Raw genomic sequence first — 27555 nt, forward strand, 5'->3', positions numbered from 1 at the left:
TCCATGAAACAGGACGAAACGTAGTGACCGTATTTTTGCGTTTTGAATAACACAAGCCAAAAATGTGTATATTCTTACAGCCCTGTAATGCTATTGTTGGTGCTAATAAAAAAATTTAACTCTGATTTTTAAACATGGCATTTTGCATCCATCAACGAATCTACGCATGCGCGTTATGGGATTATTTTACTGCTGATATTGAGGGTGACAGCTATTTATACGTCTTCTTGTAATTTCTCGTTTATTCGTGTTTTTGTTCATAAAATGGTTAATTTACTAATTTTTACTAAATAAAAAAATTATGTTTTGACAAGACAAGTATTTTATGCAAAGCACAAAGGATAAAAAACGTTTATAAGCAATAATTATTAGCCTGAAACACGAATATAAATTGAAAAAATCTTCGAAATTTTTTTTCTCGGAAGTTGTTAATACGCGTGACAGCTGTTTCGCCTCTGAAGGCATTATCAAACTGTGGTGAAGCCAATTACGGACGGCATACTTACATTATTTCCATACAGGAAAATATTTTTAGTTTGTGTTTTCATTATAAGTGCCATTATTCAATATGGAAATATTTTGTCATTTAAATTAGTCAATAGAATAGTAATTTCACAAAGCTGTGCTTAAAGAATATTTAAAAATTAATATTCTGTTACGTCTTACATTTTTTATCGTTTTTACCCCCGATGAAGAGCTAAAATTGGCATAAAAAAAATTAAATAATACAATATCTACATGCATACCAACATCTGATTGGATCAAGGTTGTTAGAAAACAACTTATTTTTTCATTAAAAATTAATAAAATACTTCGTTTTAACCACTTTTATTGTTTAATTACCAACATGTTTCATGAGCAACGCTCACTTCTTCAGGGTTTGTGAGCGTTGCTCATGAAACATGTTGGTAATTAAACAATAAAAGTGGTTAAAACGAAGTATTTTATTAATTTTTAATTAAAATGGTGCCACAAAATAAGTTTGCTGAGTTAGAAGAAGTTATTTTTTCAAATAGTTTTATAGACAACCAAAAAAATTAAGTAGAGGACGTTATTATTATTATTATATTTTGAAAATTATTTATAAATATTGCTGGTTTTATCACTTTCATTTAATCCTTCATTTACTTTTTTGTGCGCCTTTCTAACAATTTTCATCATAACAAATAATTCCAAGCTTACCCAAAAGTTCTAAAATAGAAAAAGTTGGTAATCCAGACCGAGAAAATAGTAATCCTCACTCGCGAATAGTTCCCACTCTCACCTTTGAAAAAATAAACATTCCCCGGCAAGCCAAAGATCTTTCCCTCGAATGATATTACGTATTCATGGAAATGGTCCATAAGTTAGATTTACACCAGTCTCGAGCCCGCTACGTTTGTAAGAATACAGTATTTTTCCATTAAGTGTGTGGACTTTTATGAATAAACTCTGGAGATTTCGAGTGCTGGGGAATTGTCGCTAGCTGTGCAAGAAATTCACATATCCGTTTTATTTTATCGCTACCTGAGAGAATAATTTGATTTATTACGTTTTTTCATCGATTTCGGTGTTTTTTTCACGAGAATGATGATTGCTACATAGAGTAGCTACACTTGTGAAAAATGAAAAGAAATCTTGAAAACACAAAAAAATAAAAATCGCGTTGTAATTTCACAAAACAAAAAGACGCCCTTTGTTATAATTTCCCAAAGAAAGACGTCCACTTCGTAGAATACAAAAAGTCAATAATAATAATAATATTTGGCTTATTTATATAGCGCCGTTTTCGTGAGAAAACACCTCAAGGGCGCTGAAAAAAGATTTTCTAAAATAATCGTAAAAAACACGAAAAATGTTTTTCCTTACCTATTGACAAATTAAGTTTCAAATTATGCTTTGGGGTGGTGTATTGATAAGTGGTAAATAAAAAGGACACGAAAAAATCTATTACGCCTTCTCGTATTGAATGGGGAATTATTAGATGCTGATCTGCTGTAGCTAAGTATATACATAACCTGAACACAATCCAAAAAGGAATCATAAAGACCATTCTGAAAGTACCCATAAGAACGCCTTCGAATGAAATTTTCAAAAGTTTTGATGTTCCAAATGTACAACAAATATATGCTAAAAATATACTATTGAAACTATTTAAAAATACTGAATCCTCTATAATACCGCGTATTCATCAAACAAAGTCAAATCAGAATGACATAAAAAATATTCCAGGTCATAAAACCAAATTCGGACAAAGAAATTATATTTATTTTGCGACTAAACTCCACAATATCCTTCCTCCTGATAAAAAAAAATAGAAAATTTGAATGATTACAGATTAAGAATAAAAATCTGGATGAAAGAGATTAATCAAAAAAAATAAAACAGAAATGATTAACTTTAGTCCGCCCCAGCACAGGTCACCCTAGTGAGGATGACTAAGAAATTCAATTTACTATCCATATATTTAATATCATATTTTGTATGTACCGTGTTTAAATAGTCGCCATAATAAAAAAAAATTAAAAGTGGTTGTAAATATAAAGTGCAGGTTATGGTAGTGACATGTATAGTGGAGTCGTTTATGGATTCTAGGCTCCATAGTGGTACGAGTTGAAGGCCTAATTTAGGTATAAATACCAGGTCGCCACTGGATTAGCAAATTAACCCAGACCTTCGGCAAAGATGAGAGCTTCATCATCACAGAAAGACACTGCTTCCATGACCTTTTAGTTTGGATTTGTGAGTTTTGGATGAAATCAGATGAGTTAGAAAATTATAAGGGATATATTTAAATTTTGCATAGAAAATTGAATGACACTCACACATGGACCGTTATCAAACCCTAGTTATTACTACCCAAGATTATTTCCTAGATTACTTGCGACGCACTGGCCTTTGAGGCAAACGGAACGCAGTCATCCACAATAACTGCGTTATTTGCAAACTCCATCTTGATGGTCTTCCTTCTCGTCTGGAGATGTAGATCGGGGTTTAACCACAATTAAATTTGCCATCGCCCGCTGGGTAGTTATTACGCACGGGGCTCCATGCCAGGCGGTAATATGTTTATGTGGCAAAACATTACACAACGATTTCCGATGTTCGGTCAATAGATTAAAAACACTTAACGATGTGTTAATTAATGGCCATTATCAATAACTTCATTCTGGATGACAACCAATTATTAAATAATTAGGGTGAGCTGCCATTATAATTTTGATATTTTTTAATCCGTAAAAACGTAACGCGGGAGGCGGGTTTGGGTACCGCCGCCTCGGGAACCATTTACTGGATAACTAACACCCCTTCTATAGGTCACCTCAAATGGTGACCTCTCCAACCGGACTCTCGACCCATTTACTTGCACCGCAGCCCTAAATTCCTACCCATCCCTCATTCATTTTTCCTTCCCAAATCTTTCTTTCTCTAAAAAGACCCCTCCACACAGCTTTCCTAAATATGACATAGATGAGAGGAGTTAGTTAAAAAAAAATTCATCATAAAGTCAAAATCATAGTCGGTACAGAATAAGTACTAGTTGTTTGAGGAATAATTTCCATTACGATTTTACCGTATGTTGTGTTTAGTTACACATATTAAAATGATAACTCTTTGACCGGTTACTTGGATTGTCGGCTCGAACGGCGACCCAGCAAGAAGTGACTCAACGGAAATACGCTCAGTATTGTCCACTATGCTCTGGGTGGTTCAAAATTACAATTAAATACAATTTAAAATTAGGTACATTATACTCCAAAATACGATGAATGCGGCTAGTAGTAAATAAATACAGAATGACAGTATGCTTCAGTTAGGAAAATGATTATTTTCATAACATAATATCTACAGAATTGCGATTTCAATTAAGACGCGTAACTAATACGATTTTTATGGAGAAAAAAACCTTGAAATTTTTATAAAAAGCCACGGAGTTCTTTTTTTATAAATCCATTAAATTATTTTTATAACTTGTTAGAGCAATCCCGATGAGATACAAAACTTATTGTAGGACGAAAGGAACTTACAGTACATAGGTGGGAGTTAATAAGTACAACTTTACATTAGTATTTTGATATCAACATAGAAGTTTCACAAACAAAACAGTACACAATTAGAAAAAGGGAGGTTAAGTGGAATAAACAAGAAGAAACAAAAAAGAAACAGACAGGGATATACACATAAGCACAGAGCCAAGGTAGGAATTTAGAAGAAGGTACTTACCCACTAATTCATTGGTAAAAATAGATTATGCTCAAGTACAAATACCGGGATGGAAAAGGAGAGAGAAAGAAATAAAACAATATACAACACGACAAGAATTAAAAAATCTTTTATGGCCTTATTTTGAATTTTTCTATCATGCTGGTTGTTTTTATACATATCTGGAAGAGAATTATAGGGGTCTAGGACGTTTCTACGCCGCCGGTTCTTCGCCGCCAGTTCATTGCCGCCGTTTCTATGCCGGGACGGTTCTGCACTGGCCGTTTCTACGCCACATTCAAATTAAATTAACAATTATAATTAAACTTTATTGTTAAAACCTAACCTAACCTAACCTAACCATAAAATCATTAAGATAACCCGGATTAAAACTTCTGATTACCTGCTTTGTTAATGGGTCATTATGATAATCCCGGCGATTGTAACTTGCATATACAAAATTTCCATTCGGAAATTCTTTTATTCTTAATTAAAATAAATGCTACTTTTTAAATGATTCGATAATTTTTGTATTGTCTACTTTATTTTCTATGACTTGTTTAATTGTAATTTTTAATTTAATTTGAATGCGGCGTAGAAACAGCCAGTGCAGAACCGTCCCGGCGAAGAAACGGCGGCGATGAACTGGCGTCGAAGAACCGGCGGCGTAGAAACGTTCCATTCCCAGTTATAGAGTGTGCACGCAATATAGTTAAGTAATTTTATTCCATATTTTGTAGTGTGCGTTAGAGAAATGCGGATTTTATTGTCTTACCGAGTATTGTGATTGTGGATGTCTTGATTGTAAAGTAGCTTGATGTTAGTGTGGGTTGATTTTTGGGTAATTTGTAGGATGGTGGTCGTGATTTCATGTTTGGAAAAGCCCCAGATACAACAGAGAAGGATAGGTGTGAATGTACCATGGCATAATACACCGAAGTCAGTTTATGAATGGGTAGTAATCCAGCCTATATAGTACACTAGCTATGGGGGTAATTTTCTTGTTCGTATGATTTATGTAGAGATCCCACGATAGCTTGGAATCTACAATCAGGCCCAGATATTTTATGGTTTTATTTTCGAGAAAGTTGTCACCAATTTTGATAAAGGTGCTGCAATTTTTCTTGCTGCCTAAAAGTATGTTATGCGTTTTTTTCACGTTAAGGGTCAGTTTACTTATTCTCAACCATCTTGTGAGATGGGAAACATCAACATTCATTTCCATTTTAAGCTCCGCTAGATTCGGTTTGTTATAAAAAATACTGTGTCGTCAGCATAAAGCTGCAAGTGTCCTTTAATACCCCACTTTGTTATGTCATTAACATAGATTAGGAACAGCAACGGTCCAGTAATTGATCCCTGGGGCAATCCACCTGTTATTTAATGAATGAACTATCAATGACGTAGGTACTAGGTTTATCTTGTAAAAAATCAAATACAAACACAGTCAACGAAGAGCTTTGAAAAGCGTAACAAATTTGAAAAATATTTGCATTCATTAGGAAGTAGGAATGTATTGATATTTTGACGAGGATTCACAGGTACATTGGAATCACAGTAGGTGGTAATCATTTGGGAGACGGGTGTAGGCACCGCCGACCTGGGAACCATTTATTGGATAACCATCACCTCTGCCATACGTCACTCCGCGGTGTAAGCTACGTTTAGGGACTTTGAAGGTGTACCAGGGTTCATCGGGTGAGGTGTGTTCAGGATGCGCGTGCCCACCAGCAGCATGGCGTTCCAGATCGATTTATTTCGGATCAGATCGATTTGATCAGATTATTTTCCTCCCAGCTAAATCACAAAACGTAGCAAACCACATGGAATGACATATGGCGGAGTATCATATGTTGGTTATCCATTAAATGGTTCCCAAGTTAGTGGTACCCAAACCCGTCACCCAAATGATTAACATTGAAACCAAAAATATTGATTCACAAAAATATTTATCATAAAGAAAGTGCATTATCTCGAAATCGAAATATCGGAAAAAACATTATTTTTTACGCTTTGTTGGTCAGTATGGTAAATAAATTAATTCAAAATAGAAGATTGATTAATATAAAATAACATAAATTAATGCTTGGTGATGGTCTGGATTGTAAGCCACACAGACCATCAGGGAATAATTAATTCCCTATGAAAAAAAAGGTTGATTACAAAATTCACTCTGCAGCTGCCTGCGTAACAAAATTATCATCCAGCCACCAAATACAAAAAACAGAGAACTCATCGAATATATCACTCGCATTGAGAATGGCAGCAATTCCCTAATCTCCAAATTCGGCAGCGGACAGCAATTAGCACAATAAAACTTGCATTCGCACCATGAAATAATGATCTGTCACGACAAGCTCTCAAGAGAGTAGAATTTAGAATGAAATTTGAATTAACACATTGTAATTCAAAAACTGTCACTTTCTTGTGACAAAAATATTTTAATCTTTTAGTCGTAAATCGACCAAACAGGAATAGTGGTGCCCTCTTTTGTCAAACAATATAATTCAGATGAATCCAGCTGTTTAATGCACAGATGACTGAATTTCATTGTCACTTTCCTGCAGAGCAAAATCTATTCAAAAACTGACTTAAGATGTCTATCCTGTCCATTATTTTTAATTTAATTTTCAAATTTTAAGTTAACTAATTTAAAGTCTACTGCTTCTCCATAACTTCACCGTCATAACTAATAATTTGCACGCTTTAATAATACTCATTTTTTGCTCTTTAATTTAATTTAGTTCATTATAATTTCATAAGATATGTGATATTTTAGCCAATAAATTATCAACTCCATAAAGCATTAGCGGCTAGCGAGCTTTCATCTTGAAAGATGAAGATTAAAATAACATGAAAAGATTTTTACATTGCTAAACAATGTATACATTCTCTTGTGATGGTAATGCTTTAAATTACTTTTTAATCTAAGTCCTCTTCATCACCAAAAATATCATCAATTGCCACTGTCTATCAACTGGGGGTGAATATAAAGAAATTTCATCAATTGCCAATATTGCCACTGTCACTCACCTGGGGGAAATAGAGATATAAACAGTGAAAACGTCAAAAAATATAATCTTAATGAGTACAACACGAATTATTTTTTATTAATTACAACTACTAAAAAAATTAAAAATTAAATATTTTTTTAATCTCAAACATTAGCCTACATACATTTTACTCCGCAGACAGGTTATTTTAGTTATTACAAAGTACAAATAATATTTTTAACTTTTATATGAATGTAATATGTACCTTAGTATATTTACGGCACATCCCAGAGTGGAAGATACTTTCGGTATCGCCCTGGTGTAAGACAACCATTCAGAATTGAAACGTTGCTTGAAATGGATTTGGCCGAGTTTAATGACCATGTATTAACATCCAGGCACTTCCCGTGTTCTTCTTCCCCATCTCCTTCTCCTCCCCATTATATTAAGCCTCATAACGTACCCGATTGCGGATGACATAGACTCATTGGCTCCAGGTATTTGGAAAAAAATCTTATTAATTAAGTAGAACCGGCAGATAAGCAGCCACGTGGCTTTGCTAGACTACATTTTTTATGATGACCTGTACTAACTACAATGTATTATTATAAAATTGAATTTAAAAAAAAAAATAGATAACATATTTTAAGAATAAACGACTTAAACTTTAGTCTTGTCGACGATAAACTGTCATTATTATTTGATAGTCAATGTCGTACCAAATTAAAGTAAATGTGTGTATCCGTATTATATTAAATATCACAGTACCTACCCGCAGAACAAGTCCGAATCTCGAAGCTCAGGGCTAGATATTACCATAGCGTTGAATAATAATTTTATCTTAAGTAGTTGGGTTTCATTTATAATGATACTGCACGGGATCTTAATATGAAATAGACCCACATTAGAAGTTTAAAATTATGCTCAAGGGACGTTAGTATCACGTCTTATCATCAGGATAATGACCTGTTCCATTAAAACACCCCATTAAATGATTATGGTAGTCTAACGTGAAATTTCTGCGAATATATTATGTTGGGTAGTGGTAATAAAACGAAATTAAATATAAGTATGTGACGGAAGAAGATCAATTTATTTTTGGTTTACTAAATACTCATTTTACGATTTTTTTTTACTCTGATTGGGATATTACAAATCGATTTGACAGATTTCAGCTAAATCATGTTCCCAAGATGTAAAGTAATGCTAATTTCTTTTAATAACTTATAATTAAAACCTCAAATTGTAAAATATAATAACTATAATATCAATTACTCTACAATTAAATATTGCAATTTGAGGTTTTACTCGTAATTTCAATCCAAAAATGATGTATTTATCCAAGACACTGTATAGATTTCATTTAGTTCGAGTTGAATCTTGCGATAATACGTAAAGACAGCATCCATTAAAAATGTGCGGTGTGATAATGAAGATAATTTATGTAGTTTTTTTCTATGATACCGTTAAAAATGACCGAAGGAGATATGGACCTATTAGCTCAGTTGGTAGAGCGGCACGGCGTCTCGGCAAGGCGAGGGTTCTGAGTTCAAGTCTTAGATGACACCGTATCTTTTTCTGAATTTTCTGTTTCAAATTGGCGTTAAAAAATCGCTAATATTGTCTTCAATAAGTAAATTAATGTATTCGATCAATAGTAAAATATTAAAAACTTTTATATCTGTGTGTTGTTTTAATATCTTTGATTAATGAACAAAAATATATAATCAATTGTTTAGGTATCTAAACGGTGAGATATTTATTAATGATATTCAGTGGTGCAAAGCATGTTTATTTTGGAATGTAAAGTCAACGTTAGAATTTTTTATCGACGGCTATCAACACAGAACATAGAAAAATGTAATAATGAAATGACTTTATAAATAGCATATTATACCTATATCTTTAAGCATCATTGTCTTTCAAAATAATTACATCATAAGGTATAATATAATCTGCTCGTAAATTTGTACGTTACCGAGAACATTGTCGTTCCTTCGTTTGTCGAGATTATATTATTCTGTTCGTGTGTCACACAACACAGCGTTAGTCGTTTACTTAGAATTTATCTACCAGTATCATCAGTTACGATGGTTGTAGCTTGTAAAATATATAGAGTTTAGGTAAAATGATAAATGATCTCGAGGTTTGAACCCCGCTCCCCTGCTCGGCAAATAGACAAACACAGTCTTATAACAAAACAGACGTGGGGTAGTGAGGTACAGAGGTAGCGTGAAGAGGTGTTACTTGTTATTCTGCACACAGCATACAATACGACTCTGGTATGGGGAGAGCGGGGCAATTGGCTTCATGACTGTGACGTTCAATTGAAAATAATTAGTTTTACTTCTTTAAAAACTGAAAGGTAGATAGTATGTAGATACATAATTAATTTATCGCAAAATATTATATATGTACTTTTCAATATTTGCCTCCAGACGGCCACACAATACGTGTGAGTCGATTCCAATTAGCAAAAAAATAATTAAACCGTGAAAAGGGAAAAATTGAATACGAAAACAATTTGGACTGTAAAAGTGTACTTGGGTCTTTATTTGAAGTTATCCTAATGTCCTTTCCTCGAAGGATTAAGGGTGGAGAGTGCTGACCAAAAGTTGTTTTGGCAAGCAATAATTACTTCATCCACATTACAAAAATGTTGTCATGAGGAGCTTTTCCCTTCAGCCTCAAAATATATTCACCCCTGTCGAGGATACCATAGTCCGACTGGCTTCGGGAAGTTTTGAATCTAGTGCAGTGATATTTATTTTAATTTTATTTGATTTTACGCCCAGCTGGGCTTTTACATGGTTTAAATGCAGAGAATATACCTACTGATCTATCGAAAATAATACACAAAGTTTTTAAAGTTGAAATAACGTAGTTGATAAATAAATATGAAACAGTATTAACAAAACATGTAAGAGTAACATAAAATAAAATCGAAACTAAACGATAGTACATATAATACAAATTACTAAAATCACATTACCAACGTATTATAATTCGTAGGATCCAACAAAGTGCTGATATAGATTACGGTTAGTTCTATAAATCGAGTCAGAAAAAATATCAATAGTATCCCCAAACTGGTTGCTTAGATCATTTCACCTATTGGTTGGTGAGTGTGTCTGATAGTTGGTGGTTGTGTATGCATAGCAGAAGAATTTTGCAATGCATTTTTTCTTTGCGTTTCTAGTCGGTACATAGAATTAAATAGTAGCGACGATGTCTGTGACCAAATAAATAAAAATTCTCCCAGTTTCCTCGAATCGTCTAGTTGTCTCCCCTAACCTAAAACCTTATTAGCAAATTACTGGGGTTTTTACACCAGGAATTATAAGCAACCAATAGAAACAAAGGAAGAACGTAGTTGTGTCGAATAAGCCTAACTGCCTTTCATTCCTCAAAGCACTTGCAAGTAGGCACTCAGTAAGTGAAACCTCTCCTTTTTACACCAGGAATTATAAGCAACCAATAGAAACAAAGGAAGAACGTAGTTGTGTCGAATAAGCCTAACTGCCTTTCATTCCTCAAAGCACTTGCAAGTAGGCACTCAGTAAGTGAAACCTCTCCTTTTTACACCAGGAATTATAAGCAACCAATAGAAACAAAGGAAGAACGTAGTTGTGTCGAATAAGCCTAACTGCCTTTCATTCCTCAAAGCACTTGCAAGTAGGCACTCAGTAAGTGAAACCTCTCCTTTTTACACCAGGAATTATAAGCAACCAATAGAAACAAAGGAAGAACGTAGTTGTGTCGAATAAGCCTAACTGCCTTTCATTCCTCAAAGCACTTGCAAGTAGCCACTCAGTAAGTGAAACCTCTTTTTAATGTTGCAAAAGTGTTTTCATTCTCACGAAGTCACTGAAAAGAGTAATCACTCAGCAAATGTTTTACCTGCATTTCTATATTTTTACTTTAGCCCGTTTCGCGTTGAAACCCCACATCCTCTTTTCCAAGAAAACGTTATATTACAATATTCCCCACCTCGGCTTCTACTCTCACAATACCATAAATATTCATATTCTTGAATGTGCACTTCGGGTTGGGAGCTGTGTAAATTTTCTGCTTCTATATTAGCATTGCCTTATTCAACTTTTTGAGCAAAACTTCGCGCGAAGGAGAGATCCAGATATGCAATTGCAATTATAATGAACAACTTTGGCTACTTTACATCCAAGTGCTGTAATTTATGGGCATGCAATGTTGAAATGGTGAGATTTGCTGAGACAAGACAATGTACGTAGATTAACACGTATAAGTTACATGATATTTTCGTTATTTGTCAAACAATTATTTTAGAATCTGACGATAAGCACGAGTCCAATGTAAGTCCAATGTCCTTCGACATTTTACCATACCTGTAAAATGTCGAAGACAGTCATAACGTATTAAAATGTTCCATGTATTTTATATTTCGGTTATTTCCTATCAATCTTTGTTTGCGAGTATTGCTGTAGTGATAGACTTAAACATTTATGAACATTTATTTTCTTTTGGAATTTGTTAAGAAGCACAATTATATGGCAGACATAAAGAACTATCTTTAATTTTGAGTGATTATTTCAAATGCATTTATTTCTAAGCTATAAAGACTGGAGGCAAGCACTGAATATATTCCACTACCAAGTTATGAGGAAACAGTAAAACAATATATTTGCGTTATTCATTTCAAATTTAATATACATTCTTCGTTAAAAACATTGCGAGGAGTTTTATCATCTAATATGAACTCCAAAGTAGATGAATTAATAACAGGAAATTGACTTATTTACCAAAGCAATTGCCACAAGGTCCGTTAAATCATCACGGCCCATAACCTGTGCAATTCATACCCATATATATCTTAATGGAATTATAAATACGGACGCGTAAGGCAGCTTTATTAAGGCTCTACGGCAGGAGGGGTGGGGGTGGGGGTGGTACTGGGTCGGAGCGGGGATGTATCTGCTTATTACTCTCTACGTTAGAAGCTACCGTGAACATGTACAAAGGCAATGCTGCTTTGGCCAGGGTGGGACTGGGATTCGGTGATGCGTAAATTTAGTAATAACTATGAAAGCAGGTACACAACGGACAAAAAATCGCTGTGGTCCAATAACTGGCAGGACACCTCCGAGCATACATTTTTTAATACTTACTAAAATGAATCGTAGTACGTATTGTTATATTGATTATTGAATCATTGTTCTTTTATACGAAGACAACTCAAAACTCGTATTCGCTTTTCTTTCCAAAAAATTTTTTTGCGCGAAAGTAGGGATACAAAAAGTACATAATTTTTCTACATAGTCACCTCCCTTGTCAATGGACTTGGGCCTACGTTTCACAAGTTTAAGTATTCTTTCAAAGAATGTGGTTTTCGGTTTGTCTCAAAGCCACTTTTGCACCACTTCCAGCACCTCTAAGTATGTGGAAAATTGACGACCTCGTAAAGCCGATAGCTTAGTCCAAATTATTCTGGCTCATATTGATTATCCCACGTTTGGTGAATATCCTGCTCAAAAATGTGTTGCTTTCCTCGTTGAAGCAATCAAACAAGTATTGCAGATATCAACAGATTTGAGTTTGTGTTCTGTAATAAGCTGCCTTAGTACCCACAGGGTACAGACTAAGTACGGAAGTTAAGCTGAAGATTTTAGGGAGGAACCATGACTGATATTCAAAGAAGATCGATGGTAACTCGCCTAGAATCTGCTAGAACCATCTCTCGAGCTTGCTGAATCTTGTCATCCATTGTGGAGGTTGCAGGCCATCCTGCTTTCTCTTCGTACGTCCCACTCGTACGGTCATTTTGAAACTTCTCGACCTACAAAAAAACACTTTCTCCTGATAAAGCACTGTCCCCGTATTGTGATAAAAGTTTGCGGTGATTTTCGACCCCATTCACACCCTCCGACTAGAGATATCTGATCACTGCTCGTTGTTTCTTCTTGGTGTAAACTGTTTGCGGAGCGGACATGCTCACAATGTAATGGCCCGAAGGCAAATGACGCGATCGGGATCTTATGTGACAACATTGAAAGCGAAAAATAATTTTAATCATTAAAACCGATTATTGTAGTCATTCAACCAAATCCAAAATTTTGTGTGTATTGTGTTTGTATTATCTTGTTTCAGAAAACTTTTGCAGACTATATTAAAAAAAAGGTTTTATGAACGTTTATAGGTGCTTTACACTTAAACTATACACCAATTTTAAACTCTTTAAAATTATCTGCTAGCTGAATAAGTGACGTCAGTTACAGAAATGTAGCGTGTTTACTGTGTGACGAAAAGTTAAACACTTCTTACAATAATATACTTGAATCCCGGAACATATTTTAGAAACAGCAAAATATAGCCTCAAATTAATCTTATACTCAAAAGGTTTATGATTAATAATTATTAATTTATTTATGACTATTTAGAGATTATATCAAACATACTAAACTAAATTAGATAACAAATTATAGTTATGAGCAATAATTAGTCGCCTGAAATATCAATACAAATTGAAAATATCTCCCGAGTAAAAATAAATGCCGCCAACGAGAATCGAACCCGTGCCTTCTGATGTCCGGTCAGGTGCTCTGAAACCACTGAGCTATATCAGCTTATTTCCAACCCGCCAAATGATTCATTATGTACTAGTACCTCAATCAACAATTACTGCTTATTATATTTTTTCCACCTGTAAACAAATTTATTTTTGTAGGAAAAGTTTTGTTAGTGGTAAATTTCTCACCAGATGGCATCGAGACACATAATATCTTCATTTAAGTGTAAAATATTTTTGTCTTGCAAAATATTATTATTTTTTAATGATAAACTAAAGTTTATTAAACAAGGTTTTATGCATAGCATAAAGGATAACAAATCATTTTAAACAATATGTTAAGGAATTAAAGAATATGTTAAGGAGGTAAAATTATGGCTGAATGACGCAGATATTGAAAGGCTTTTTATATAAATTTATTGATCCTTTCTACAACTCACTTGCTGAAACTTTATAAACTATTGTACATAATGTTTTCTCTTTACTTTAATAATAACTATAAACAAAAAAAAACTTTTACTACTTATATATATTATACTTAGGTACTTGAAATATAGTAATGATTTTATATTACTCACACTCAGGCAGTGCCTTAGTGGGTTTTCATTTCTTGTGTATACAATTTGGTAATATATATTATGTTATTATTTACTGTCTATTATTATGTATAATATATTATATATGTAAAGAAATGAAAATAAATAAAGTAAAAAAAAAATAATAATTAGTCGCCTGAAATATCAATACAAATCGAAAATATCTCACGAGTAAAAATTAATGCCGCCAACGGGAATTCCTAAAAGCATTGCATAAAACCTTATCTTATAAACATTAGTTTATCATTAAAAAATAATAAACTAAATTAGTGTCAGATTGCTAGTCAAATAATATAGGTCTGGGAAAGTTTGATTGAAAAAATGTTTTTACAACAACAAAAAACACTTTTTTTGTTGTTTGTTTTTGGGGTGTTATGCCGTGTTGCGCTAACTCCTTCTTTAGCCGACGTTTCGGACAGCGTTGCAGTGTCCATCATCAGGGCAGATCCGGTAGATCCGAAGATCTGCCCTGATGATGGACACTGCAACGCTGTCCGAAACGTCGGCTAAAGAAGGAGTTAGCGCAACACGGCATAACACCCCAAAAACAAACAACAAAAATGCTTTTGGCCGTGAAAATCTAAAAACTTACATAACAAAAAACACTATCTAATTAGATTCAGGGTAAAATGTAATCTGACACAAATGACAAACAAATTATTATGTATTTGAATAATTAGTGACAGAATGATTAAATTTAGTAAAAGTGATTTATTCAACCTCTAACCCTCAGCCGGGTATCCTCAGCCCGCCCTGTATTCTGGTTAGCATCCTACATATTACCGAGATGAATCTCGCCTGCCTCCTTTGTTTTGATACATTGTGCGGTGTATTTTTATTTGCCTTCCCGTACTACCTGAGGCGTTACTCTGTGATATATTTGACGTAAAATTAGGTAGGCTTGTTGGGGCGGCCGCGGGCAAATTAGCCGAGTGGCTGATGTGTTAAAAGTTAATTTGTTGTGAAATATTGTTAATAACGAAAACATTTCCTTGTTAATGGGCGGATCTTTTTACTGTGAATAAAATCACCATAGGCGGTGAGGAATCATGAGGTGTTTTATATCTGTCGTCAGAAATTGATGCATGGAAGAATGATTTTGGATTGGTCTAGTCTTAAAACATTTAGGTGGGTAATTTAAGATTTGATTAATATGAACTTGGTTTAGGCGAATGAGTAATGTGAGAACATAAAACTTTATTCCTGTTTCTTCGTTAGCCGATGGTTCTACAATGGTGAAAATAAATAAAATTTTTTAGTTACTTTTTTAAATAATTAGGTACATTTTTGTATGGCACATGAAATAAAATATATATATATATACAAAATTAAAACAGATGATTGAAGTCCTCCTCACTAGGAGATCCTGTGCTGAGGGGGACTAAATATGTTAGTATACGTTTTCAGCGACTAAGATGATGTTTTAAATATATTAGCTAGTTCTTCTTCCGATATTTCCTTAAGCCAAGATTTGATGTCTTTAATGTAGTTATTTTTCGTTTTCCTTTGTTTGATGTTGAGAGGGAGTTTATTATATAATTTTATTGCTAAAAATTCAGAGTTTCTTTGTCCAAAGGTAGAATTACATTTAGGAATATTTAGCATGTCTGTTTGCTTGGCTCTGGTTTTATGATCGTGAGAGGGGTTTGCCTCTGGTTTATTTTTTAAGTGATGAACTAGAATATTTTAGATTTTTTGTAAACTTGGAACATCAAACAGATTAAAAATATCAGTAGTTGGCGTCCTTACGGGGAGCTTTAATATGGTCTTTATGATCCAATTTTGAGTTTTCTTTAGTTGTTTAAGATGGTTTGATGATGCTGAGCCCCATCCTATAATATAATTGAATTATTTACAATAGGTTGTGACGAGATGTAAATCGATTTATATCTTACGTTATCTCCACACAGGAAGCCTTGAGAAAAATTATTTCCCTTAAGGCCTAAGTCATCTTTGGGGATGCTGTGTGGAGGTTCTTTTCAAGGAAAGGTAGGAAAAGTAGTTCTTGGAAGGAAAAATATCTGAGGGAAAGGTAGAAATCTGGGGGTCAGTTTTTATACTATACATGAATGCGGTACTTACTTATCACAAACAAGAGTTTAGTTAAAGGCTGACAGCTGAAATTTCAAATTAAATCATCTAGAAACCGAAGTTTAAAATCGTTAACGAATAAAAAACTTTAATACTTTGAAGCAAGCGTAACCTACCCTTACCCCACCAAATGAATTGAATTGTTTTTTAATAGTGTTCCAAACATTTAAAATCCTACTTAATATTGTTAGTACTAGACAGAATACAAAAAAAAATCCTACATTGGATTTTGATTTTCTACCTTCGCGTTTACAGCAATTTTCAAAGTATGTATAATGCCCTTGAGGTGTTTTTGCACAAAAACGGCGCTATACAAGTCATCCAAGTATTATTTATTATTATTAATAATAATTGATAGCTTTTTGCCAGTTACAGGCAACTAATAAGTAAAAAATATTTGTGTAAACTGATGTACAAAAAAATGTGTTTTGATATGTAATGTGGATGAGGCAAGGAGTGTGTTCCTACAAATGTATTTAAATATGTATGTTTGAATGTGGGTGAGAGCAAGGAATGTGTGCCGACCCTTTGGTTTTTGCCCGTTGCAGGCAACTAAATGTTCACTCCTTCCTCTCCACAAAAAGACCCTCCACACAGCATCCCCAAAGATGACATAGGCCCTGAGGGAAATTATTTTCTTCAGGGCCTCCTGTGTGGAGTAAATATAAAAAAAAAAAAAAAAAAAAAAAAAAGGTAAAAGTAGTACGTGATTTGATGTTTGAATGTGGAAAAAGCAAGGAGTGTGTGCCTATAAATATTTAAAAAAAGGTTAGATGAAAAAAAACTCTGTGTTTAAATGTGGTTGAGGCAGCAGCATGTGCCTTCACAGAAGGCCCAGAAAGTTGACCGCTTAATTAAGTAAACCTGCAACTGAGCCACTTCAATCGTTCGGGTCAAGGCGTTCAGAATGAGCCATATCTCGAAAAAAATGACCTAGGAATTTACCGCTTAATTTTTTCACACTCTGGTTGCGTAGTTTAATACGCTTACTTTGATGCCCATCTCGGGTACTTTATGGTTCCAATAATTAAATATGTAAATAAAAAGAGTTCCAGTATCAGTACCTACCCACCGTACCTACCTTTAGCGCTTACCTACAGTACTGTGGCGTCGAGAAGAATCCAGATTAACTAAAATAATAAACCGCTCGACCTACTTAGTACCTACTCCCGAGTTACGTACCTGCAGCCGAAATAAGTAAACAAAACAATGCAACCTACCGGCGACAATACTATCGCGCAGTCGGTCTGGCATATTACGAGAACTCGTCAGAAGGTTCGAGTCTACCGCCTATGCATAATTGCCGCGCTGTCGAAGATTTCTGAAACACCCAGACTGTGCGAGTGCCTCGGATTTAGTTGCAATTCATTTACCTACTCTTGCCACCGGCCGTATAGTATAAATAAGCCCGACGCAGCGAGTCAGTCAGTCAGTCAGTCAGTCATCAATCTGCCGTCAGTGGACAAATCTCACAAGTGACGATTGGCGCATCCCGCGCCCCCCCCGCGAAGGAGAATACACTCGGCTTCGCCCGTACAATCATGGACTCCTTCGGGAAATCATATTAGCGCCTCAGCCACGTCCCTGGCCAGCGCTACACGGATTACAGCGCCCTGGTTCCAGCGTCTCTGACCAGCGCTTCATCCACGCATTATGACCACCACGAGGACACGCAGCATCCTCACTGGTCTACGCAGCTCCCGCTCAACCGCCTAAAAGATCCGCCGCACCTTCGGCCTTCCCGTCATCACTGGAGTATTGATTCCCCAGATCGCCAGTGCCTGACAGTGATCGAGTCCCAGTCACCAGTGCCCGGCGTCGACTCACTGACCCGCGCTTGACCTGTCATCACAGCCAGCATCTGGTGAATTCATCTGTCCAGCGTCAACTCTCATCACGGCAAACTGACTCACCAATAAACACAGTGACCTTCACCGACACGCCTTTTATTTCGTGCCTCTCACCATTGATCCCCAAACTACTTGCCAACATTACCTATCAACAGTATCTACCCACAGTATCTACCTACAGTATCTACCTATAGTACCTACCTATATTAATTACCTGCTGTACCTATACAACACACATTTTACAAAAAAATTATTCAATTAAATAAATATGTTGTTGATAATATTTTACCTTCCCAAACTTCTGTGCTCCTGGTAGATTACAACGTTCTCGGGGTAATTTTTCGCAGAAAGGGTGCTATAAAAATTATCTTTATTGAGGAAAAAAGTTGTTATATCAAACTTAATTTAATTTCATCAAAAAATACCAAAAAATGTGTCGTATACAATAAGCAAGTAGGTACCTACTCGTTTAAAAATAAACGCATCTATATTATTACTATAAATAAAAAATTATGTCAGAATGTGAATGAAGCATTACCTATTTTTTTAGATACGTAAATGAAAAGTCTTTAGCATATTATTTACGCTTTTAGTACCTGACTACCTAGCCAGCACCATCCTATAAATGAAATCGTCCTACGCGCGTCCAGAATACCTGCTGAGATAATTTAAATTATATTTGTTAACGCGAGTAACACCATTATCCAAAATTCAACATTTCATCAGAACGAAACAAGAACAACGCTTCCGAATTGGGTTGCATTGCCAACGGGTAGAAATTGAGGACATTCGAATTTTTCTTCAGTAAATAAAGCTTACTTCGATTTCTCACCGCTAGATGTCTTCAATAAAAACTTGGCACATCAACATTGTTGGAATGGGAGTCGCTATATGCACAGCGACTAGTCGACAGGGGCGTGGCCAACATATCCGAGCATACCCGAGTGTGTTCCGAGTAAATTGTTTCTCACTGCCTGTATGTGAGTGGTTCATTTATGCCTGTATGCAAAATCAGTGAAACGCGGTTGGCAGTGAAACGAAACGTCAGGAATCATCAGAAATGGCGTCTTTGTGTGCCGGTTTATACCGTCTTTTAGAAGTTTCGTTAAGTAATTTCAAAAAGAATTCAGAGACGGGTGTTATCAGTGGATACATTGACAATGAAGTAAATTATGAAGCATGTCTGTGTTCTGTGAACGCGTTGGGGCACTCTTTTTCAACGAGAGACAGTATGAAAAAGAAGTTGGGAGGTAAGTTCTAAACCTTAGGGCCTAGGTCTATGGTAGGCCTTCCCATTTCTTCAGTTCATAAGCAGCTGCTGATATTTACGAGTTATTCGAAATTAACATTTCCAATCTTTCAGATGCAGTATACACGTTCTGCCCGCCTACAGTGGAGTTCTTTGGGATTCCATTTTTTTGGGCTGCCATTTACATTCGGTATGAATGCGTACAGAGAGTGCGCCCAAGGCCCCCGACTACACCGCCCAAATAAAAAGAAGAAAAGAGAGTTGAATTGGTATGTTAATACACCCTTGAACCACATCAGCTAGGCCTACTTCCCCTCGTCTTTCAATAGTAGCATTGACAGAGCACCGAGGACTCTCTGGTCCAAGATTAATGTCTATAACCCCAAAATGATCACCGTATCGTCGGTGATGTGTTTAGAATAAAAAAAAGCGATGGGCCTAGGCCTAGGTAATCTAGGACTAGATTACACCAGGGGTCTTCCTAATATGGCAGTTGGAGCTCCGTCTCATTTAGATTAACACGACAATCACACCAATCACAATTCATCTTTGTGTGTTTAAAAGTGTGCCGTAGCTCGTAACACATCCTCATGTCGTGTTAGTCTAAAGAAGACCATGCTCAAAGTGCCAAATTAATTAAAGCCCCTGCAGCTATATCTCATTTCACAATTTTAATTCATATCACACTGGATTATAACCACCCTTGTAATGTTATACTAATGTCAACATTGCATAGGCCCTAACAACTTTTGTAAAAGTTAATCATCTGCGTCAAATAAATTAACCATGGGCAATTTATTTGCCGCATAAATAATAGGTGCCTTATGCGTATAAGCCTATTAGACCATATACCTTGAATTGTTCTTTCAGGCTGATCACCCAAACCATAAGAAGAAGAGGTTCCGGGTTTTGGACTCCAAGAAGCTTGGTTGTCCCGCAATGATGAGTGTGAAACAAATAAAATATTTTCCAGGATTTCCTGTTCCACCTCAAATTGCAGAAAGAGCAAAAACGAAGGTATGATAGTTTCTTTTCTCTGCTTATCCCTACACGGGCAATCACTTTATAACATTATTTTTATTTTTTCACTATAGTTAGATGCAGTGTTGTGTCAGATACTTTTTAAAAGTATCTAGATACAGATACAGATACTTGGCAAAATTTGTAGCCAGATACAGATACAAGATTCAATGTAAAATTGTATCTGTATGTAGATACATATATACTTTTTAAAAGTAACTCACAGATACTCGGATACTTTTCTTCTTTTTTGGGGAAAAACTTAAAAAAATATATATATATTATCGAAAACAGCGATTACTTTAATTTCTTAAAGACGGTAGACGTAAACGCTTGTGATTATTTTACATATTTACACTTGCTTGTTTTATTCGTTGCCCAAAAAGATATTGGCAAATTGGCCTGCAAGCGGTGATAACATAAATGCATTAGGGGTCCTCGCGAGTACCCGGGTAGTATATTACTACCCGTGTACCCGACGCCCCTTGGATAAATAAAACATACGTGAACTATGTGCAACTTGATTACTTTGGGTTCTGATGGAAAATTAAAAAAAAAAATTAACTATTCATTATTTTAATTTTATTTTTTAAATTCATTTTTTTTTATATACTGGGGTACCCGGGTACTCGGTTACTCGGGTTAGGACCCCTAAAATGCATGTATATAAACTGCTATAAAATATTATACACTAGATGGACAAAGGTACCCACTAGCTGAATCTGTGAGAAAACTTTAAAATTAACTAGAGAAAATCGATAAAGAAGTTCACTTCGAAAATAAAGTATCTGAAAGTATCTGAGTATCTGAGGTGTCAGATACTAGTAAAAATGTATCTAGATACAGATACAGTTATAGAAATATAGCTAGATACAGATACACAAAAATGTATCTAGATACTACACAACACTGGTTAGATGCAAGGTTATACAAATACCGTTTTGGACAACACACATTTGTTTAGAAGGAAATGTGGTGGGAATACGCAACTTCCCATCGCTTACTTAAACACATTTTCAACATTCTTATCTATTGAATTTGACTGTGCTGCCATGGTAGATGTCAGCACAGTACCATGGCCGGAAATATGATTCCCAGGGCCTCAACACTGCAAAATAGAAGGTGTGAAGCATACTTCCCTGTGCCCTTCAGGAAATCAGATATTTTTTTGTTGAAAATATTATTTTATATTTTTTACTGCCTACCAAACCAATAATTACTGTTTTTGTAGGGTTCTGTTATTTTTATTTATAGTAAAACATTGTGGCTTGTTTTCAGATTCTGAAACAAGTGAAGGCAGCCCTTCAATCCACCAGCCCACCTAAATGTGTGCTACGTTATTACGTCTCGGCAACCGGAGAAGCGAACCACAACCACAGCAGAGACGCGGCCAAGATGACCCAACAAATTCATCCTGACCTGATACAGGAAATCAACAGGCTTGTTGAAGCTGGAGTTTCCTCAGTACGAGATGTGTCTCTATTGTTGGAGCAATTTATTAAACATAAATTTCAGGATGGGGCAGAACCTGATCGGCTCAATTCAGGATTTATCTGTCATGTTTTTAAAGGGGTTTGTTCCCTCAATGTTTATATTTCCTTTGTGTGGTGTAATGTATTATTTTCCATTAATAAAATAATATCAAATTTTTTTAAATTTTTTTTATTGGTTTTCAACCTACAATCCCGTTAAACTGCAATAAAGCAGTTTGTCAACAGGATGTTAATGATCAATTACATACATACACACATACTATTATTACTATAACTATACAATTAACACACCTAAATTAATATAAACTATCTCTATTTAGTAACCATTGTTTCAGCATATATCTCAATCTATTTGTAGAATCGCAATTTTTTATATTAATGGGTAACATGTTAAGCATTTTTGGCACGTTAAATTCTAGGGTTCGCCCTCCGTATTTATTATTATATTTTGGAACAAGCATTCCTTCATTCTTTGTAAACCTTGTATTATATTCATGTTCCACTTTATTTTTATAATCAGACTCAGATATATGTTGAATCAATATTTTGTACCATAATAAGGCCTGCACCGGTAATATTGTTAAATTCCGATACAACAATGATATGTTTCGTCTCTGTGAAAAAATATGTTTTTGAGCTAATAACTTAACCATAGAATTTTGTACTGATTGCAGGTGGTTTAAATTAGTTTTACAAGAGTGACCCCAAGTAGTTAAACCATACCGTAAAGTTGATTCTGCGAGTGATAGGTAAATAATTTTTTAAATATTCACCGGAACGAAACATTTCAGTTTGTATATCCTACCCACTATCGCTCTCAGCCGCTTGCAAGTTTTGTTTATTTGTGTATCCCATTTGAAATGACAATCAACAGTCACCCCCAAATAAACGTATTCATTTACCAGTTCAATACTTTCACACATACAGGGCTGTAAAATGTTTTGATGAATACATATAAAGTTATGTGAAATTATTTTAGGCATGATCTGAAATGAAGCATGTGGAGACCGTATGTACATCAATTTAGTTTTATTGGTATTAATGATTAGACCTGCGTCATGTGACCATTTTATCAGGGACGTAAAGTCATGTTGCATATATTTAATCGCAATGGATAACTGTTCATCGGATATGACAAGAGCAGTGTCGTCAGCATATACAAAGTGTCTTACATATTTAAATATTTTTTTCATTATTGATACAAATATAATATAAAGGGTTGGACCCAAAATCGACCCCTGTGGGACTACAGCATAGATTTTTTTCCTCCAGCTCATTTTTTCTAATATTTTTACACAGATATGTCTATTAAATAAATAATTTTTAAACAAATTAAGTAGGTTACCTCTAATTCCAATTGCTTCTAAGATTTTTAATAATTTCTGTGGGTCAATTGTATCAAACGCTTTGGAGTTATCTATAAATAGTACTAAAGCATGTCTTTTATGGTTTAATTCATTATTAATAAAATTTGAAAAATCCTGTAATAAATTCTCTGTGCTTTTTTCTTTTGAAAGCCATATTGTTTTTGGTCTATAATGCTAAATTTTTCAAAGTATATGAATCAATGAATTGCCCAACTTCCTTCATCGCTCACTTATTCTTCAACATACTATATGGCATCCAAATTTTCACATATACTCCAAATAATGCTAGTTTTACTTTCCCATAGGTGTACTGTTTTGTAATGTAAAAAGATTAGATACTTTGAGTATATATTATAGGCCTAGTACGAATCTGTACAAAAGTTGAACATAGGGCCTACCACAAGTATTTTATTGTCCAAAATTAATTATATTTGCAGGAATTAGAATGTGGTTGCCATACCAAACAGTCTTTATTGAGGCTTTGGAATCGACTTTATGATATTGGCCATATAGTAATCTAACCAAATGAAATCACGGTGCAAGAATTGTATGAAACTAAAGATGAAAATTAGCTATCGGCTGCTCGGTAATATTCGGAAATGCTCGGCCGTGACGTCACAAAAAAAATCTGAGCGGAGAACCAATTTCAAATAAAGCGCCGAAACACTTCACTTCGGGTATGCTCGGATATGTTGGCCACGCCCCCTGTCGACTAATCGCTGTGCATATAGCGACTCCCTGTTGGAATGGCCTACATATATATATATATATATATATTTTATTATTAATTGCCGGAAACCCGGGCGTGACACCACACGTACCACACGTTTGAGAACAAATCGCGAGTAGGTAGGTCGGTATTATTCTAGATAGGTAGATGAAATGTACATTCGCTACTAGTCTTACTCGTAGGTTCCAATTTGATGCGCGTTACATGTATTGAATTTATAGAACCTACTAGTTGCTGGTCACATCGTAATTATGATGATTATGAAATTAAAACACATGCATATATTGGAAAAACGAAAAAAAATATTACGAATGACAAACAGTATATTTAAGGATTATTTGTATGATTTTCAGATGGAAACAATATGATATAATTAAATCAACAATAATTTAACATCACATTTAAATTAGATAATAATTTTCGTATGATAAGCAAAGCGCTATTTCATAATAAAACTTCAGTTCACAGATCTTCATTAATTAATTTCACTTCAGAAGACCATCCACGACGCGACGGGAGCCAATCAAGAAACAATCATATTCGCACGATACATTTCTTGATACAGGCAAGTTACGAGACTGGTAACTCCGAGTAGAACCCACTTTACATGATGCGTGAAACAATATGTTAAATTTGCTAAATTATTTGTATGTACGAATGTTGAATATGGATGGAGTGTTTCGGAGCTGGTAGAACCAGCCGCGGGCCTTGCCATCGCCTCATTAACATTTTGATATAACTAATCAATTTGCCAAACGTATGATTTGTCAGGGTTCATCCCCATACAATTGGCTCGTGATTTTGATTATAAAACTTTTACAGAGGATTTGATTGTCATGCAAAAAATACCGAATGTTTTCAAAGAGTAGATACGAATGTCTGCTGTACGAGCACCTTTGTTTAGGAAATACTAATAAAAAATAATTAAATATTTAAAGCGAATACACCGAACTGAACTGAAAGTTTTGTTTATTCTAAAAGTATTTATGACATATTTAAAATAATGGTTCTAACTAAATTATAATTTTCTAATTTTTTTGTTTAAATTTAAATTTTTGTTATCTATCGAGGTAATTTGTTTAGGTGTTTTATTATAAAGTAATATAGTTGAACAGCTTGGTACATACTAGAGTGCTTTTTTCCTTTTTGGCATTCTAATTTGATTGTCATTTCATTTTCAGGTGTATTGAGTATTTGTTATTCGCATTGTTTTATTTTGCAGTATTTGAATTTTTTGTGTTCACTCTTCATTACGAAGAGAAGTAATAGGTAGGTACTAGAACAATAAAAAATGCCTAAAAATGTTTTTTTAGGGGGACATGTTTCTTTAAATATTTAATTTGTTTCTGATTCTGACAAGAAATCATATTTTTCTTTTATTTGAATGAGTCAGCGGTTTTTGAGAATTTCGGTTTTCAGTTTATAATGTCCCCTAGACATTTAATTTTTTCCGCTTTTTTATTATTTTGTCAAATAAGTTTTGAATACTCGTGTACATTAGTAATGTGGTTTTTCTTATTAACAGCAATATTTATTTTAGTTCTATATAGCAGCTTTACTGAAGAGTACTTATTTATTTAGGTGTTATTATTATAGTTTTCAACGATTATGTGTGAACTTTAGAAATATGATATGGAAATGTTAAATAAAAAATATAACAACGTTACCTACACACATGAATTAAAGATTCTGGAAGTGACTGAACTATAACTATAACTCGCAAGACTGTCTAGCAAAGAATGTAACACAACCGTTCTGTGATTATTTATTTAATCTCATGATATATATGTGTTTATGAGCTGAAATTCGGGATGCTTTGTTGGCTTCGTTATCAAATTTTGGTGATGGATTATTATCATAATTATTTCGGCATCGGCTCAGCGAATCAACTGCTAATTTTGGTATCATGAATAATCAATTTAAAATTTTAGATTTGGCGGGTGTTTGCCCACCTGTTAAACAAATAATCAATTGAATAGCGTAGTCTCTTTATACATAATTTGTTTATTTGTTGCGATGTTGTATTCAAATTATGCTGTGTGTGAAATGAGGGAGAGATATAAACCAAATAAATATGGAGTATTTTTTAAATTTAAAAAGTCACAAGTGACAAATTTTTAGTTTACAAATTTTAAGATTCAATCCATGTTCTGAGCTATAACAAGAAAATTATCGAAAATGCAACTATACCATAAATAATGTCATTATTCTATAGATCTTCTAATTTTACTAATGATTTTTGATTTACTTTTTTCCACATAGACCATACTGGTTACAACTTGTTACGGCCATCTTCAGGATTTTACATTATTTTTAAATTTTGTTTTTTATTTTTATAGAACAGATTATTCATTCAATTTTAGTACGTCTTCTCATTATGACTAATAAATAATTTAAAAATAATTTTCCGCGGGGCCTATGTCATCTTTAGGGATGTTGTGTGGAAGGTATTTTTAAAGAAAGGAACGAGAAGAAGTTCTGGTAAGGAAAAAGGTATGAGGGGTGGGTAGAAATCTAGGAATCAGTGTGTCTAGGGCCTCGATTCTCGAAGTCATTCCACTTAAATAACGAGTGGTTCGACCCTCTCGTTGCTCGAGTGGTATGACTTTTGACGTTTGGGGTATGTAAGTGTGTACCTTCGACAAGACTCAAGAATAAGAATGTCGACCAATGTATGTACTTTTGACGGCGATTGCGAGCTGCCTGGTTTGGAGAATCGATACCATGGAATGACGGACGTATGAATCTATTCATCAAATGTAGCGAACCATTTTGGGTGAACTATGGCAGAGGTATAGGTTATTAAATAAATGCGGCGGTACCCAAAAGCGCCTCCCAAATTGACTAGCCCCGAACCCGCCTACCAACTTGATTGTTGTACTAGAGTTTTTACCGTCTAGCTTGTATGAAACGAAAAACTGTGCATCTTCAGTAGACCGACAGTATGCGTGGCACCATTTCCAACTGTATTTATTTTCTAATTTAAATTCTCTAAATAAATAATAATTAAATATTTTATCGGATATCTCACCAAGATAACCGGGAAAGTAAAGGATTTAGACATATTATCACTATATTGACATATGCTCTATGAACAGGATAACTGTTCAAATAAATTAAACATTATTTTATAACCATTGAATACAATATAATACTAATCATTTATTACTGACACAATAAACATGTGTCACTTCTGCGAAGAATAAAGTATTCTTACTTATTACCCGCAAATGCTGGTTAATTTTTATAACAATTCGAGCCCAATGTCCAAACTAAATTTTTTGGAGGTAAAAAAAAACAATATTCCTAGAAATATTTTTAAACACGTAGTAATTTACAAATACCTGCATATAAAAAAATACGACATGGGCTCGGATATTTCGATCGCCTAGATTGTACTGCGTTTTGTATTATGTGTTGTTTCTGAAAACCACAGGGTGTCT

At 34.5% G+C, this 27555-nt stretch overlaps 1 long non-coding RNA gene across 1 annotated transcript; it reads left to right on the top strand.

Annotated features, from left to right (window-relative positions):
• The first annotated feature begins 19307 nt into the window (after positions 1–19307).
• Positions 19308–22125, top strand: LOC149420090 (uncharacterized). Its single transcript, XR_016302783.1, has 4 exons — positions 19308–19503; positions 19617–19771; positions 20373–20519; positions 21801–22125. It is a non-coding gene; the product is annotated as an uncharacterized LOC149420090 (long non-coding RNA).
• Positions 22126–27555: the final 5430 nt, after the last annotated feature.

This window comes from Hesperophylax consimilis, chromosome 11 (assembly GCF_061612785.1).
Source record: "Hesperophylax consimilis isolate HC1 chromosome 11, BYU_Hcon_1.0, whole genome shotgun sequence".
NCBI classification, from domain to species: Eukaryota; Metazoa; Arthropoda; class Insecta; order Trichoptera; family Limnephilidae; genus Hesperophylax; species Hesperophylax consimilis.